This window comes from Bubalus bubalis, chromosome X, assembly GCF_019923935.1.
Source record: "Bubalus bubalis isolate 160015118507 breed Murrah chromosome X, NDDB_SH_1, whole genome shotgun sequence".
NCBI lineage: Eukaryota > Metazoa > Chordata > Mammalia > Artiodactyla > Bovidae > Bubalus > Bubalus bubalis.
Genome location: NC_059181.1, coordinates 46,638,882 through 46,655,039, shown reverse-complemented (window position 1 = coordinate 46,655,039; position 16,158 = coordinate 46,638,882). Strand labels below are relative to the sequence as shown.

General features: G+C 45.0%; 1 protein-coding gene across 4 annotated transcripts in view; it reads left to right on the top strand.

The window, feature by feature from the left end:
- Positions 1-119: 119 nt before the first annotated feature.
- AMER1 (APC membrane recruitment protein 1) overlaps positions 120-16,158 on the top strand; it is a 30,273-nt gene continuing 14,234 nt past the window's right edge. For 2 of the 4 annotated variants that reach the window (XM_006054270.4, XR_327192.4), the window contains exon 1: positions 120-1,444. The gene's annotated coding sequence lies outside the window, so the exon portion shown is untranslated. Of the gene's footprint in view, positions 1,596-8,175; positions 8,335-16,158 lie in introns of all 4 variants that reach the window. The other 2 variants (XM_025277336.3, XM_006054271.4) reach the window with 2 other exon arrangements.

The following is a 16,158-nucleotide window of genomic DNA, read 5'->3' as shown; positions in this document are numbered from 1 at the left end:
GCACTCCTCCTGCAATGCAAAAAATGGCAGGCATCGTTCTCTAATCCCTCCCCTCTCCTCAACTGTACCACTTCTGCCCTTCCTCACCCCCCTCCCCTGCTTTTTTAGACATTCACAGAGTTTTAGGGCTGGGCCTTCTGGATACTCCTGAGCTAGTGGTAGAACTGGATTCTTTGTTGCCTCAGCTCACCTGGCCCTGACAGCCACTAATGCCATTTAATGCCCTCAGGCTAGAGACCCAAATTCAGGCTGGCCCCCTACCACATCCCAGACACATCAGCAGCAAGGCTGCTACAGGCCTCCTCATTCCACCTTCAACTTTGACCTCCAGTCTGAGCCCAGACAAGATTTTTCTCTCAATAACCAGGTTTTTCAGGGATAGGGAACTGCACAAAGCCTAGCTCAACATCAAAGGGCTGAGAAGGCCACTAGAGACATTGGGGATCCCCTCAAGTTCCATAAAAAGTGGGAAATTAGGGTCAGAGTCAATCATGGAAACAGGTCTTTACAAAGAAGAAAAGTGAAAGCAGCCCTGGACTGGGAGCCCAGGTCCTGAATTCCAAATCTGCCCCAGTTACTAGAAGTATAGGTGACCTTGGGGAAGCACTTTCTCTTCTCTGGGCAGCAAAAGACTTTTCAGTAACTGGTAGAAGCTGGACTCTATAGTCTCTTAAGGCTCCAGTGTGCCGAAAAGGTGGAGGAAGCTGGGACGCTGGAGCTGCAATTGACTTTCCTGGCAGGTGGGTCTCTCTGAGCGGCTCCGGAGCAGGCGCCCGGGGCCCTGATTCTATGCCTAAGGAGGGGGCCGGAAAAGTGCAGGGGGTGCGCTGTAGTCCCCCAGGAACCCCAATCTCTCCACCCCGCCTCTCCCAGAGGGCCTCTCGCTCTGGAATAAACTACCGGTGGCGGCCAGCGCGCCGCGGCCCGATTGCACCGCGGCCACGGAAATAAAAGCGCATGCAAAAGCGAAACCGGGCTCCAGAGAGCTCCATACTGACGGGACCAGCCCCTGGAGCTTACGGCGTCGCCAAGCAGCTACCCGCCCGGCGTGAGAGGGTGGGGGACTGAGGAGTCCCCGCTAGGGGTTCTGGAGCCTCTCCGCCCCCTGCCAACACCACGCCCGCGTTTATTTGCATTTAAAGAGAAACGCACCAAGGAAAACAGTGGGTGAGTCAGGAAACGCTTTCTCACTGTGGTGATTGGACCACACGCCTGCCAATCAGGAAGCCAATGCCCCACCCTGTGGCTGCGAAACTGGGGCGGGGGAGGGGTATGGGGGAACAGTCCAGAGCCTTGGGAAGGGGAGCTGGTGCAGGAGGTGACTGGAGCCACAGCGGCGGCAGGGGCGGCGGTGGCGACGCTCTCAGCCGTAGCAGCCAAGGCTCCAGCTCCGGCCAGTGCGGCGCAAGAGACAAAAACCGGACTGGAAACCGGACAGGGCCGGGTAAGCTTTGCGCGCAGCAGGAGCCTCCGCCTGCCCGCCATACGGTGCAGTGCTCCACTCTGGCCGCCTGGAAAGGAGCTCTAAGGGCTGGGCCGATCGGCGTCCGGACCGCTCTGCGCTCCCCTTTGGAACCAGCTTTAAGGACTTTCTGGTGAGAGTCAGAGCCATGTCCTCTGAGCGCTAGCGACCGCGGCTAGAGGTGGAAAGAGGAAGGCAGGCCGGCAGGCTATCCTGGGCCATGCCTCGGGGCTCTCGGGGGAGGCAGGGGAGGCGACCCGCACGTGCTGCCCTGTGGTCTCGTGAGGGGAGAAGCCAACCAGCACCCCCAGCGGTGCTTTTGTAGGCCCGGAGCTCTACAGCTTTGTTGTAGCACATTAGCTGGAACAGCTGTGTTAGACGAGTATCGCTCATCACAGCGGCCCGGCTGCCGCCCCTCCCCTTCCCGGCGCATCTCCTGCCTTTCCCTCTTCTCTAGGGACGAAGCCTACGCGCTGGCCTGGGCCCGACGGGTACTTGCATTGGCGTGGGTTGGGGTATCTACTTTGTCTGTCTCCTCCCTAGAGGAGCTCAATTTGGCCTGTGGGCTGCTCACTTCCCTTTGGAACCTCGGCCTTGAGGCCCCAACCAGCCGCGCCCCCTGCTCCTGGGCTTCCGGGCGCATCTGGCGCCCGCCCCCGCGGACAGAGGGGCTGGCAACCCATCTCTCGGAGTACCTTGGGTTAGGTCAGCAGCTCAAGCTAGTCCTTGGGTGAGAGCTGCAAGGCCGCTTTGTCAAACTCTCCCTCGCCCCCGCGCCTCCCTCCTGTCCCTGCTCCCCCTCCCCCGCCCTGCCTCACCTCCTGTCCCCTTGGAGGGTACTGGCTGCGCTTTTCTCTCCAACCTCTGGTTTAAAAATAGCGATAACCATGGTGTGATGTGGTGTGGTGTATGTGTGTGTGGCGGGGGGCGGGGGGGGGGCGCGCGGTTCTGTGCCATAGGTCGGGGGAGCAATTATTGTAGTAAAGAAACAGCCGTTTGGGTGTGTGTGAGAGAGCTAGAGAAGCAGCCAAATCCTCCAACTTCAAAGTTGCTGAAAATACCCAGCCTGCTGGGCCGCTGTCATTGTCTGCTGCAGACACCTCTGACTGGTGACCGTCAGACTTGGCCTAGGCTCTGCCGGCGGTGAGGGGCTGTGCTAGGCGTGCCACAGCTCAGGACAGGCCCTGCAGATCCAGCCTCCATGGGCCAAGCTTGCCTTGGCATGGGCCGCGGGAGTCAAGGTGAACCTTTGCCCCTCACACAAATATCTCCTGCAGCTTTACCTGCCTGCTGCATTCACATGGGCTTGATGGAGGGTCCTGCTTTGTTGGACTCCCCACCCACACCTTGGGGAGTCCAGCAGAGCCCCCTCCCTCAGTGCAGCTCCCCTCAATCGGCCCCACCCACTGCTCAGTCTGCATGGAAGTGTGCCCCTTTCTGTGGACTATAGGCCTTTCTGAGGAGCAAGCTATCTGTGCTGTGCTGTACTTAGTTGCTCAGTCGTGTCTGACTCTTTGCCATGCCATGGACTGTAGCCCACCAGACATCTCTGTCCACGGGGGTTCTTCAGGCAAGAATACCAGAGTGGGTTGCCATGCCCTCCTCAGCGGATCTTCCCAACCCTGGGATCGAACCCAGGTCTCCTGCATTGCAGGTGGATTCTGTACCATCTGAGCCACCAGGGAAGCCCAGGAGCTATCTAGGGACTTGAAAGGCTCTTCTTGGACCTTTAACACACCTCTGAGGGTGGAAAACTCTGTACACTACAGGTCCCTGGCAAAGCCTAGGTACCTATAAGAGGAGAAAATGAGACCCAGTAAATCCCTCACTTTAATGGAAGGCTAGCTGGGGACTTTTGTGACACTAGCAAGAACTGCAGATAGGACACTACAGTCACCTCCTCTCACTTTGACCAAGCACCAATTCAATCCCCCTACTTACATCTGGGTATCTCTGGTTCAGAGCTGGACATGTCCTTTGCACTGTCTCAAACCAGCAGCCACCCAACATCCCTGCCCTATATGACTCTGCTCCCCACACTCTGACTCACTCACCCTACAATGTTCAAATTCTCTTCCCTCTCAGCTCTGGGCCTATATTCTTAGTGCCTTTCCATCTCTTGCAATCCAGATGACCTCTTTCTCAGAACTCAGAACTCCTCCAGGCCACCTGCATCCCTTGGGCATTTTCTGGCTTAGGAAGCAAACTATAATTAAATTTCCCTGCCTCTACTTTGTTTCCCTTATACCATGAATGTCTGGGTTCTCTCCGAACTTCTCACAGGGGTAAATGAAACCTGAATCTCAGATGAAGTTCCATGAAACCCTAGCAATGCACAGCGGTAATGAATACTCAGGAAGGATTTAATGTCTGTCAAGCTTTGGAGAAGACCTTTATGTTCGCAACTGGCTCTTGTCCTGATTCACATGAAAATGATTAGAAAAATGATACTCAAGTCTCAGATATTTATTGAGTATACATAATGATGATTGAGAAGGGGAATGGGTTTCATCTACAATTAAAAAAAATAAAGCACAATGTCTATAAGCTCAGGACCTGCATTGCCCAGTCCCCAGCTAATTCATGAATCTAGAGACAGCTGCCATGGAGAGAGATGAGAGATCTGTATGTACATGAGGTATTGTCCTGGGAAGCCTCCAGAAATTAGAGGGGTTTTGGTTAGGCAAAATATAGTTGTATAAGCAAAATTAGGAATGGGAGGGAGTGGCTAGCAAGCAGGATGAGTGAAGTGACAGTCTTTTCTGGTTGAAATTGTATGGCTCCAAGGTAGAAATGCCCCTTACAATTTCAACCAGAAAATACCCAGAACTTCCAGATGTTCAAGCTGGATTTAGAAAAGGCAGAGGAACCAGAGATCAAATTGCCAACATCCGTTGGATCATAGAGAAAGCAAGGGAATTCCAGAAAAACATCTGCTTCATTGACTATGCTAAAGCCTTTGACTGTGTAGATCACAACAAACTGGAAAATTCTTCGAGAGATGGGAATACCAGACCACCTTACCTGTCTCCTGAGAAACCTATATGCAGTTCAAGAAGCAACAGTTAGAACTGGACATGGAACAATGGACTGGTTCAAAATTGGGAAAGGAGTACATCAAGGCTGTATATTATCACCCTGCTTATTTAACTTGTATGCAGAGTACATCGTGTGAAATGCTGAGCTGGATGAATCACAAGCTGGAATCAGGATTTCTGGGAGAAATATCAACAGCCTCAGGTACACAGATGATACCGTTCTAATGGCAGAAAGTGAAGAGGAACTAAAGACTCTCTTGATGAAAGTGAAAGAAAAGAGTGAAAAAACTGAATTAACACGCAACATTCAAAAAACTGAGATTATGGCATTCGTTCCCATCACTTCATGACAAATAGAAGGGGGAGAAAGTGGAAGCAGTGACAGATTGTATTTTCTTGGGCCCTAAATCACTGCAGACAACGATTGCAGCCATGATATTAAAAGATGCTTGCTCCTTGGAAGGAAAGCTATGACAAATCTACATAGCATATTACAAAGCTGAGATGTCACTTTGCCAACAAAGATCTGTATAGTCAAAGCTGTGGTTTTTCCAGTAGTCATGTATGGATGTGAGAGTTGGACCATAAGAAGGCTGAGTGCCGAAGAATTGATGCTTTTGAACTGTGTTATTGGAGAAGACTCTTGAGTCTTCTTGGACTGCAAGGAGATCCAACCAGTCAATCATAAAGGATATCAGTCCTGAATATTCATTGAAAGGATTGATGCTGAAACTGGACCTCCAGTACTTTAACCACCTGGTCCAAAGAGCTGACTCGCTGGGAAAGACCATGATGCTGGGAAAGATTAAGGGCAGAAGGAGAAGGGGGCAACAGAGGATGAGATGGTTGAATGGCATCACCGACTCAATGAACATGGATTTGAGCAAACTCTGGGAGATAGTGAAGGACAGGGAAGCCTGGCATGCTGCAGTTCCTGGGGTCTTAAAGAGTCAGATGTGACTTAGCAACTGAACAACACCAACAGCAAGGTAAAAAGGAAATTGAGGCCCAGTGGTGTTGGGTTTCCCAAATGCCAGGTTGTGAAATGGGGTCTGATCTTGAAGGAATGAAGGAAGGGGCCATCAAAGAGTGGGGAATTGGGAAGTTCTGATATTTTTTGTGTGCAGATATGCCACAATAAAACAGGATTTTAGAAAGGGTTTTAGAATGGGTTCTTAGAAAGGGATTGGAAGAGTGCCATAAGTTGGGCGGGTAAAAAGTCATCTTTGGATCTGGAAGAACTAGGGGAGCAGGCTATCTCTAGAGGGAAACTGTATATTGTCAGCCTCTCTTTGGCCTTGCAGGGGATCTTGGTGGGGTGGCGGGGAAGGACAGAGCCAGGATTCTATATACCAATGTGGTAAAGGCTGAGTGCCCCTTAGTCCTTTGCTGATCGTTTTTCTCCAAGCTGGACAGGCCTTCAGGAAGCACCAGTTTGGACTCCTTTTCTTACAGACGGGAATCCCAAGGCCTCGCAAAGCAGCAGAGACTCGCTTAAGTTCACATAGAATTTAGGGAGAGACTTAGCAACTAAGCACCACCACCAGCACCAACTGCCTCCTGTGCAGCTCCTCTTATCCACTGTATCCATTCAGCATAAATCAGTACAAATCACATGAATCAACCCCTCTTCTTACCTCACCCATTCATCAAGAGTGAAAAGAAGCTTGGTTAGCTTTCTAGGAACTCCTCCCCTTTCACGTCTCTTGCTTTTTCAGTCTTGTTCTACAACCTGTCAGGGGCTGAAAGTTTCAGAAGAGAAGTAGTTGAAAGAAGCTGGCAATCCAGTGTTTCTCTCATAGTATAGTGGAGGTGTTAAAAATTCCTCAAGAACTGTTACATTTACACTCTCTAAACCAGAGGATGAAGGGAATGAAAGAAATAGCAACAAGTCTAGCTTCTTTGAAGAACCAAAGAGGAAGAAGGGGTTGGAAGAGAGCTGCCTAGTGTTATTTCTTCAGTTCCCCAGCCTCAAGTCCTGTCCAGGTAGATAGACTGGGTGATAAAAGTAAAGCCCTCGGAAGAGGCATTTCATAGACCTTTGTGTCAGTCATTCTTGGTTTACCCATCTCATGGCCAGGAAGTTCTTTTTCAGATGTAATCTGAGCCTCTCATGCTATACTGAAACCAAGTGTGTGTGTGTGTTGGCAGGTGGGGTTGAGAACAGCTGGCCACCATAGCTCTGCTGCTGCTAAGTCGCTTCAGTCATGTCCGACTCTGTGCGACCCCATAGACGGCAGCCCACCAGGCTCCCCCGTCCCTGGGATTCTCCAGGCAAGAACACTGGACTGGGTTGCCATTTCCTTATCCAATGCATGAAAGTGAAAAGTGAAAGTGAAGTCGCTCAGTCGTGTCCGGCCCTCAGCGACCCCATGGACTGCAGCCTTCCAGGCTCCTCCGTCCATGGGATTTTCCAGGCAAGAGTACTGGAGTGGGGTGCCATTACCTTCTCCCACCATAGCTCTACTGCTTGACAATTCATGGCGATTTCATGGGCATTAAACCATCTCTTCCACCTTCAACTTCTCTGAATTAAATAATCAGTCTTTCATGTCTCCTTGGTCTTATTTTTCAAACCTGTTCATGTGTCTAGCAAGGCAGGCAGAACCACTGCAGAAGTGCAGGTGCTAGCTGAGTGAGGGTGCATTGCTCCCCTGCACCTCCCCTTTTGGGATTAGGGGATAATAAGTACAATGAAGAAAATGGCCTGAGGGAGTTTGGTGGAGTCAGAGGCAGGCATAATGGTACTGCAGGGGATGGGGATGGGTTGGGGAGCTTTGCAATCTTTTGATCTGCATTTCTTATTGCAGAGCCTTCACTGCTTTCATCTACAGTTTTTTTTTTTCCCCCTGCTGGGTTTCCAAGCAGATACTAACACCTCTTCTCTAGACAGTGCCCCTCAACTGGGGGCTGCAGTTCTCCAGAGAGAGGGCTGGGCCTGGCCAGCTTGTGGATCCTCAAGAATCTGTACATTTTATATATTCATAGGCTAGGCCTAGCACATTCAGAAAAGTAGAGTGTTGGGTGGGCTTGCAGAGGGAGGGTAGAAGTGAGAGGCATATGGAGTGAGGCAGGGCTGCAGTTCACCTCTGTTCTGCAGTGGGCCCAACCAGATAGGCATCCAGGCCTCCCAGTGAAGCCTAGAACCCCCAAAATGACATTTCCTCAACATGACTCCTAACTCAGCAGCCACTGGAAAACTAAACACAATACTGTCCTTTCCCCAGCTTCATGCAGCCTGGAGGAAACAGATTCCCAGTCCAGTCTCCCATTTCTAAATGGGAAAACTGAGGCCCAGAACAGGGAAGTGATTTGTTTGCCAAAGGTTACATAAGAGCACAAAGTTCCTGGCCCTCAATTTAATGCTTCTTCCTCTAAGCACACTGATTTGATCCCTCCCAAACCTCCGTTTCTTTACTGAGGTCTCTCACTTAGGGTATGGTGCATATAGAGGATATGGTACATATAGAGGATACCTAGGAAAGTCAGGAGTCTCCATTGTTAACTTGATCCAGCTGTTCCTCTGCAGGCTTTTCTGACTGCCTTATCACATCTCTTTCCCTGGAGTTAGCTCTTCTCCTGTTCTTCATCTGAACAGAGGAAGAAGGAGGTATGTTGCCTTTGATCTCACCCTTGCTGAGTTAGTACTGAAATAATGGAAGCCTTATCATTCAGGTATGACACCTTTGAATACATTCCGTTCTAAGGCAGTTTGGGAGCCTTAGAGGAGAGTGGCAAGTAGGTGGTTCCGAGAGCCCCCACCATTCGAGGCAAGCTGGAGAGGCAGGCTCAGTAGCCTGAGGAGAAAGCTGCTGCATCAAGAAGTTTCACCAGGTAAGCCCATTTCTAGGTAGAGGCAGAGTCTGAGTGACCATACCTCCTAGACTGGATAAGCCCTGTATATTTAGGGCTGAAGCTAAGGGGCAGAGAAGTGAGCCTAGGAAACCTGCAAGCGACATGGAGAGTGCAGGTCTTGAAGGTCAGGCAAAGGGAGTTGGCCTTAATCTTGTAGGCAGTGCCGAATAATTTAGTAAGTCAAGGTGTGATGCACTGAAATCAGAGTTGTAAGAAAATGAATCTGGCAAGGGTGTGCGGGGTGGATGAGATGGAAGCGGGGAGGCAAGGGGGTGGGATTTCAGTGCTGCAGCAGGAGGAACCAGAGGGAATGCTGTTAAGAGACTTTTGTCATCCTCATCTCAGTGAGGGGAAATCTGAGGAACTAGAGTGGAGAAGGTAGCTGCAAGAGGCCCTATCACAAGGGCCCTTTATTGAACATCTTCTTAGTACCTAGCAAGTAATCTTTTATATTTATCATCTCTAATCCTTACTGTGACTCCATATGTTAGGTAGCATTTTCTTCAAAAAGGTTAGGTCTCTTTCTCAAATCTCCAGCCTGAAAGGAGTGACTCTGGCATTTTAGTTTTGGGCTGATAAGCTGTAGCTGAATTAGAATTCAGTTGAACCAACATTGTTTGAGCTGCTGCTCCGTGCTAGATGTGGTGACTGCTGTATAAGATAAAGGAGGCTGCATTCAAGAGAAAAGAACAGACAGACTGAGGCTGGGCTGAATGAATTACTCATGGCTGAATAAGATAATTCATTTGAGGGGCTGGTGTTGAGGAAATGGGAACAGGGGCTAGAGGGCTCATTTTGGGGTCTTTGCTGCATCTAGAGTTAGTGAGATGCCCCCCTTAAGAAGAGGTGCCTCTGAGGAAGGCTGCAAATTAGGGGAGGAGTAGTTGCAGGGATAGCTTGCTTGGGGCTCTACCAGCAGCATTTACAGCTCTCCCAAAGAGTACCAAGCTAGACAGCCCTTCCTTCAGGTCCTGAAAAAAATGGTTTTGAGAGTAGACTTTGGCTGTAGGCTTTAGAAATGTTAATTCAAATTCCAGATCTTGTTGGTCATTTTCCTTAAACAATAACTCAAATTCTTTATTTTCATTTTGTCTTTACCTTTATGTTTGTCCCCAATGGCAGGTTTCTGTTTGGACCTTTGTTTTGGCTCCTCAAACTTATCTCCCAAGGAGAAGAGTAGAGGAACATGTTCCACAGTTTGGGAGTGGTGATAGTGGGGTTTCTGGATAAGAATAATAGCCACAGAAAGCTTTCTGGAATGTTCTAGGTGGGACCAAAATAGTGGTAGCCAGTGAGGACTGGAAATGCTGAAGAGAAGGCTCAGCTGGATTGGTACAAGAGTGTGATGGGAGAGGAAGAGGATGGCTCTTACAGGTGTGAGGGGAACCTGCATAGTCCTCACTCTAACTCTTCTTCCTTGATTAGGGCCCAGCACAGTGCAGCAGAGTGGCATAGAATTGAGACTCAGAGGCCTGGAAGTTGGTGTGGCTCTGTCATCATCCCACTGTGTGACTTTTGGCAAGTCTTCTCCCAAGCCTTAACAATTTTTTTCTCTGTGTGACAAGGAGTTAACATCCCCTAAGGAAATGGTAACCCACTCCAGTATTCTTTTTTTAATGTATTACTTTATAATTTAAGGATAATTATAATATTGTATTGGTTTCTGCCCTATATCAACATGGGTCAGCCATAGGTATACTGTGTCCCTTCACTCTTGAGCCTCCCTCCCACCTCATCCCACCCCTCTAGGTTATCACAGAGCCCCAGTTTGAGTTCCCTGAGTCATACAGCAGATTCCAACTGGCTGTCTATTTTACATATGTTAGTGTGTGTTTCCATGCCACTTTATCCATTCGTCCCACCCTCTCCTTCCTACCACCCTGTGTCCATAAGTCTGTTCTCTATGTCTGCATCTCCATTGCTGTTGTGCAAATAGGTTCATCAGAACCATCTCTCTAGATTTCATATATGTGTGTTAATACATTATATTTGTTTTTCTCTTTCTGGTTTAATTCACTCTGTATAATAGGTTCTAGGTTCATCCACCTCCTTTGCACTGACTCAAATGTGTTCCTTGTTATGGCTGAGTAATATTCCATTGTGTATATATGTACCATATCTTTTATATCCATTCATCTGTTGGACATCTAGGTTGCTTCCATGTCCTAGCTACTATAAATAGTGCTGCAGTGAACACTGGGTACATGTGTCTTTTTTAATTATGGTTTTCTCAGGGTATATGCCCAGAACTGGGATTGTTGGGTCATATGGTAGTTTTATTCCTAGTTTTTTAAGGAATCTCCATACTGTCTTCCATAGTGGCTATATCAATTTACGTTTCCATCAACAGTGCAAAAGGGTTCCCTTTTCTCCACACTCTCTCTAGAATTTATTGTTTGTAGATTTTTTTATGATGGCCATTCTGAGAGGTGTGAGGTGATATTTCATTGTAGTTTTGATTTGCATTTCTCTAATTATGAGCAATCTTGACCATCTTTTCGTGTGTTTTATTAGTCATCTTTATGTCTTATTTGGACAAATGTCTCTTTAGGTCTTCTGCCCACTTTTTGATTGGATTGCTCGTTTTTTTCTGGTATTGAGCTGCATAAACTGCTTGTATATTTTGGAAATTAATTATTTGTCAGCTGTTTCATTTGCTGTTATTTTCTCCCATTCTGAGGGTTGTCTTTTCACCTTGTTTATAGTTTCCTTTGCTGTGCAAAAACCTTTTAAGTTTACCTAGGTCCCACTTGTTTATTTTTGTTTTTATTTCCATTACTCTAGGAGGTGGGTCATGGGACTTCCCTGGTGGCTCAGTGGTAAAGAATCTGCCTGCAATGCAGGAGACCCAGGTTCAATCCCTGAGTTGGGAAGATCCCCTGGAGGAGTGCATGGCAACCCACTCTAGTATTCTTGCCTAGAGAATCCCATGGACAGAGGAGCGTGGCAGGCTGCAGTCCATTAGGGTCACACAGAGTCAGACAAGACTGAAGTGACAAAGCAGCAGCAGCAGTGGGAGGTGGGTCATAGAGGATCTTGTTGTAATTTACGTCAGAGAATATTTTGCCTATGTTTTTCTCTAAGAGTTTTATAGTTTCTGGTCTTACATTTAGGTTTTTAATCCATTTTGAATTTATCTTTGTGTATGGTATTAGGACAGAGTAGGCAATGGCAACCCACTCCAGTACTCTTGCCTGGAAAATCCCATGGATGGAGAGGCCTGGTAGGCTGCAGTCCATGGAGTCGCTGAGAGTCAGACACGACTGTGTGACTTCACTTTCACTTTTCACTTTCATGCATTGGAGAAGGAAATGGCAACCCACTCCAGTGTTCTTGCCTGGAGAATCCAAGGGATGGGGGACCATGGTGGGCTGCCATCTATGGGGTCCTACAGAGTCGGACATGACTGAGGCAACTTAGCAGCAGCAGCAGCAAGGTGTTAGGAAGTGTTATAATTTCATTCTTTTACAGATAGCTGTCAAGTTTTCCCAGCAGCACTTACTGAAGAGACTGTCTTTGCCCCATTGTATATCCTTGCCTCCTTTGTCAAACATAAGGTGCTCACAGGTGTGTGGGTTTATCTCTGGGCTTTAAGATCTTGTTCCATTGGTTTATATTTCTATTTTTGTGCAAGTACCATACTGTCTTGGGGTTGAGAAGATGGCAACCCATCTTCTAGTATTGTTGCCTGGAAATCCCATGGACAGAGAAGCCTACAGCCCATGGGGTCGCAAAAATTTGGACATGGTTGAGCAACTGAGCACACATACCATACTGTCTTGATGACTATAGCTTTGTAGTATATAGTCTAAAGTCAGGAAGGTTGATTCCTCCAGTTCCATTCTTCTTTCTCAAGATGGCTTTGGCTATTCAGAGTCTTTTGTGTTTCCATGCAAATTGTGAAATTATTTGTTCTAGTTCTGTGAAAAATACCATTGGTAGTTTGATAGAGATTATGTTGAATCTATAGATTGCTTTGGGTAATATACTCATTTTCACTATATTGATTTTTCCAATCCAAGACATGGTATATTTCTCCATCTAATTGTGTCATTTTGATTTCTTTCATCAGTGTTTTATAGTTTCCTATATACAGGTCTTTCGTTTCTTTAGGTAAATTTATTCCTAGGATCATTTCCTTAATTTCTCTTTCTGATTTTTCATTGTTAGGATATAGGAATGCAAGGGATTTCTGTGTGTTGATTTTGTATCCTGTGACTTTACTAAATTCACTGATTGGTCCTGGTAAGTTTCTGATAGTATCTTTAGGATTTTCTATATATGGTATAATGTCTGCAAACAGTGAGAGTTTTACTTCTTTTCAAACCTGGATTCCTTTTATTTCATGTTCTTCTCTGCCATAGCTAGGACTTCCAAAACTGTGTTGAATAATAGTGACAGGAGTTGGCACTGTTGTCTTATTCCTCGTCATAGAGGGAATGCTCTCAGTTTTTCACCATTGAAAGTAATATTTGCTGTGGGTTTATATGGCCTTTATTATGTTGAGGTAGATTCCTTCTATGCCCATTTTTTGAAGAGTTTATATCATAAATGGGTGTTGAATTTTGTCAAAGACTTTCTTTCTATTGAGATTATCATATAGTTTTTATCTTTCAATATGTTTTTTTTCTTTTATTTTAAATGTATTTATTTTAATTGGAGGCTAATTACTTTACAATATTGTGGTGGTTTTTGCCATACATTGACATGAATCAGCCATGGGTGTACATGTGTCCTCATCTGGAACTCCCCTCCCACTTCCTCCCCATCCCATTCCTCTGAGTTCTTCCAGTGCATTGGCTTTGAGTGCCCTGTTTCATGCATCAAACTTGGACTGATGATTTATTTCACATATGGTAATATACATGTTTTAATGTTAGTCTCTCAAATCATCCCACCCTTGCCTTCTCCCACAGAGTCCAAAAGTCTGTACTTTATATCTGTCTCTTTCACTGTCTCACATATAGGGTCATCATTACCATCTTTCTATATTCCATATATATGCGTTAATATACTGTATTGGTGTTTTTCTTCCTGACTTACTTCACTTTGTTTAATAGGCTACAGTCTCATCCACCTCATTAGAACTGATTCAAATGCATTCTTTTTAATAGCTGAGTAATAATTCTATTGTGTATATGTACCACAACTTTCTTATCCATTTGTCTGCCAATGGACATCTAGGTTGCGTCCATGTCCTAGCTATTGTAAGTAGTGCTCCAATGAACATTGGGGTGCACATGTCTCTTTCAATTCTGGTTTCCTCAGTGTGCATGCCCAGCAGTGGGATTGGTGGGTCATATAGAAGTTGTATTTTCAGTTTTTAAGGAATCTTCACACTGTTCTCCATAGTGGCTGTACTAGTTTGCATTCCCACCAACAGTGTAAGAGGGTTCCCTTTTCTCTACACCTTCTCTAGCATTTATTGTTTGTAGACTTTTTGACAGCAGCCATTCTGACAGGCATGAGATGGTACCTCATTGTGGTTTTGCTTTGTATTTCTCTGATAATGAGTGATGTTGAGCATTTTTTCATGTGTTTGTTAGCCATCTCTATGTCTTCTTTGGAGAAATGTCTGTTTAGGTCATTGGCACATTTTTTGATTGGGTCCTTTATTTTTCTGATATTGAGCTGCATGTGCTGTTTGTATTTTTTTGAGATTAATTCTTTGTCATTTGTTTCGTTTGCTGTTATTTCCTCCCACTCTGAAGGCTGTCTTTTCACCTTGCTTATAGTTTCCTGTATTGTGCAAAAGTTTTTAAGTTTAATTGGGTCCCATTTGTTTATTTTTGCTTTTATTTTCATTACTCTGGGAGATGGGTCATAGAGGATCTTGCTGTGATTTGTGTCAGAGAATGTTTTGCCTATGTTTTCCTCTAGGAGTTTTATGGTTTCTGGTCTTACACTTAGATCTTTAATCCATTTTGAGTTTATTTTTGTGTATGGTGTTAGAAAGTGTTCTAGTTTCATTCTTTTACAAGTGATTGACCAGTTTTCCCAGCACCACTTGTTAAAGAGATTCTCTTTTCTCCATTGTATATTCTTGCCTCCTTTGTCAAAGATAAGGTGTCCATAGGTGTGTGGATTTATCTTTGGACTTTCTGTTTTGTTCCATTGATCTATATTTCTGTCTTTGTGTCAGTACTATACTGTCTTGATGACTGTAGCTTTGCAGTATAGTCTGAAGTCAGGCAGGTTGATTCCTCCAGTTCCATTCTTCTTTCTCAAGATAGCTTTGGCTATTCGAGGTTTTTTGTATGTCCATACAAATTGTGAAATTGTTTGTTCTAGTTCTGTGAAAAACACCATTGGTGGCTTGATAGGGATTACATTGAATCTAGATTGCTTTCGATAGTCTACTCACTTTCACTATATTGATTCTTCTGATCCATGAACATGGTATATTTTTCCATCTATTTGTGTCATCTTTGATTTCTTTCATCAGTGTTTTATCATTTTCTATATATAGGTCTTTTGTTGCTTTAGGTAAATTTATTCCTAAGTATTTTATTCTCTTCATCACAATGGTGAATGAAATTTTTTCTTTCTCTTTCTGCTTTCTCATTGTTAATGTATGGGAATGCAAGGGATTTCTGTGTGTTAATTTTATATCCTGCATCTTTGCTATATTCATTGATTAGCAATTTTCTGGTAGTGTCTTTAGGGTATTCTATGTAGAGGATCATGTCATCTGCAAGCAGTGAGAGTTTTACTTCTTCTTTTCTGATCTGGATTCCTTTTTTTTTCCTTTTTCTTCTCTGATTGCTGTGGCTAAAACTTCCAAACCTATGTTGAATAGTAGTGGTGAGAGTGGGCACCTTTGTCTTGTTCCTGACTTTAGGGGAAATGCTTTCAATTTTTTGCCATTGAGGATAATGTTTGCTCTGGGTTTATCACACATGGCTTTTATTAGGTTGAGGTATATTCTTTCTATGCCTGCTTTCTGGAGAGTTTTTATCATAAATGGGTTTTGAATTTTGTCAAAGACTTTCTCTGCATCTATTGAGATAATCATATGGTTTTTATCCTTCAACTTGTTAATATGGTATATCACATTGATTGATTTGCAAATATTGAAGAATCCTTGCATCTGTGGAATAAAGCCCACTTGTTCATGATATATGAGCTTTCAGATGTGTTGCTGAATTCTGTTTGCTAAAATTTTGTTGAGGATTTTTGCATCTATATTCATCAGTGATATTGACCTGTAGTTTTCTTTTTCTGTGTTGTCTTTGTCAGGTTTTGGTATCAGGGTGATGGTGACCTCATAGAATGATCGGAAGTGTCCCTTCCTCTGCAGTTTTTTGAAAGAGTTTTAGAAGGATAGGCATTAGCTCTTCTCTAAATGTTTGATAGAATTCTCCTGTGAAGCCATCTGGTCCTGGGCTTTTGTTTTCTGGGAGATTTTTGATCACAGCTTCAACTTCAGTGCTTGTAATTGAGTTGCTCATTGTTTCTATTTCTTCCTGGTTCAGTTTTGGAAGATTGAACCTTTCTAAGAATCTGTCCATTTCTTCCAGGTTATCTATTTTATTGCCATATTGTTGTTCATAATAGTCTCCTATAATGCTTTGTATTTCTGCATTGTCTGTTGTAACCCCTCCTTTTTCATTTCTAATTTTGTTGATTTGATTCTTCTCCCTTTTTTTCTTTATGAGTCTGGCTAAAGGTTTGTCAATTTTATTTATCTTCTCAAAGAATCTGCTTTTAGTTTTATTAATCTTTAGTATTGTCCCTTCATTTCCTTTTCATTTACTTATGCTCTGATGTTTGATTTCTTTCCTTCTGCTAACTTTGGGTCTT